The sequence below is a fragment of the Penaeus monodon genome, chromosome 29, assembly GCF_015228065.2.
Source record: "Penaeus monodon isolate SGIC_2016 chromosome 29, NSTDA_Pmon_1, whole genome shotgun sequence".
Lineage (NCBI taxonomy): Eukaryota > Metazoa > Arthropoda > Malacostraca > Decapoda > Penaeidae > Penaeus > Penaeus monodon.
In genome coordinates, this window is record NC_051414.1 from 6,132,002 (window position 1) to 6,132,454 (window position 453).

Genomic DNA, 453 nt, shown 5'->3' on the forward strand with positions numbered 1-453 from the left:
GTATCCTTGTGCTGGCACCTGAGGCCAACATGTGTTTGTGGCACAGCTGTTTCGCATCCATGCTCAGTGCCACAGCGCTTTACATGGAACAGATGTACCTCTGTACGAAGTGTATACTATTCCACAACGCCTGTGTTTCTATATATTTTTTCCTATTTGCGTTGTGAATTTCATATACATCGGCCACCGTGAGGATAGTGCCAAATCCTCGCTGCCACTGCTTTCGCTTGGCACCCGCACGCTGTCTTGGCACGCCAGTCTAGTGACACACGAGCCGCATCCGTATGTTAATCCTGCTCTTGCAAGAGAAGAAGGAAATCCTTCCCCTCTCCTTACCTCCATGCCTTTCCAGATCCGCTTCTCCCCTCGCCGACGACGCTCCAGACTGGCTTGAGTTGCGCCGGGTTCCCTCGCCCTTGCTTTCCCCTCGCCGCCTGATTCCCCTCGCCGACC